Raw genomic sequence first — 1,621 nt, 5'->3', positions numbered from 1 at the left:
AAATCTACAAGAGAATCCAACACCTCTACAACAAAAAGACAAATAATCCTATTAAAAAATGGGCAAAGGAAATGAACAGACACTTCACCAAAGAAGATATTCAAGCGGCCAACAGACACATGAGGAAATGCTCACGATCACTAGCCATTAGAAAAATGCAAATTAAAACCACAATGAGATACCATCTCACTCTAGCATTACTGGCACGAATCAAAAAAACTGGAAATAACAAATGTCAGAGAGGCTGCGGAGAGATCGAAACTCTTATGCACTGCTGGCGGGAATGCAAAATGATACAACCATTTTGGAAAATGATATGATGCTTCCTTAGAAAGCTAGAATAGAAATACCATGTGATCCAGCAATCCCACTCCCAGGAATATATCCTAGAGAAATAAGCCGCATCACACGAATAGACATATGCACACCCATGTTTATTGCATCATTGTTCACAATAGCAAAAAGATGGAAATAACCTAGATGCCCATCAACAGATGAATGGATAAACACACTATGGTAAGTACACAAAATGGAGTATTATGCAATGATACAGAACAATGATGAACCTGTGAAGCATCTCATAACATGCATGAAACTGGAGGACATTATGCTGAGTGAAATAAGTCAATCACAAAAGGACAAATATTGTATGAGATCACTACTGTAGAACCCATGAAAAGGTTTACACAGAAAAAGAAACAATCTTTGTTGGTTATGTGGGGTGGGAGGGGGAAATACTAAATAGATAATAGATAAGTGGTAACTTTGGTGATGGGTAAGACTGTACACAATACTGGGGAAGCCAGCACAACTTGTACAAGATAAGGTCATGGAAGCCCCATAGACACATCCAAATTCTCTGAGGGACCGAATTGCTGGGCTGAGGGCTGTGGGGACCACGGTCTCAGGGAACATCTAGCTCAACTGGCATAACACAGTTTATAAAGAAAATGTTCTACATTCTACCTTGGTGATTAGTGCCTGGGGTCTTAAAAGACCGTGAGCAGCCATCTAAGATACTCCACTGGTCTCACCCCTTCGGGAGCAAGAGAGAATGAAGAAAACAAGATACAAGGGAAAGATTAGTTCAAAGGACCAATGAACCACAACTACCACGGCCTCCACCAGACTGAGTCCAGTATAATTAGATGGTGCCCGGCTACTACCACTGACTGCTCTGACAGGGATCACAACAGAGGGTCCCAAACAGAGCTGAAGAAAAATGCAGAAAAAAATTCTAACTAATAAAAAAAGACCTGACTTACTGGCCAGACAGAGACTGGAGAAACCCCAAGAGTATGTCCCCCAGCCACTTTGTTAGCTCAGTAATGAAGTCGCTCCCGAGGTTAACCCTTCAGCCAAAGATTAGACAGCCCCATAAAACAAAAGGAGACTAATGGGGCAAAACAGTCCAGGCCTCAAGGACTGGAAGGCAGGTGGGGATAGGAAGGGTGTAACAGGGAACCCACGGTCAAGAAGGGAAAGTGTTGACATGTCATGGGCTTGTTAACCATTGTCATAAAACAATATGTGTACTAACTTTTTAATGAGAAACTATTTGTTCTGTAAACCTTCATCTAAAGTACAATAAAAAGAAAATATTCTGCAAAAAAAATATATA

Source organism: Trichechus manatus, unplaced genomic scaffold, assembly GCF_000243295.1.
Source record: "Trichechus manatus latirostris isolate Lorelei unplaced genomic scaffold, TriManLat1.0 scaffold00085, whole genome shotgun sequence".
Lineage (NCBI taxonomy): Eukaryota > Metazoa > Chordata > Mammalia > Sirenia > Trichechidae > Trichechus > Trichechus manatus.
Note: the sequence above shows the minus strand (reverse complement) of the source record.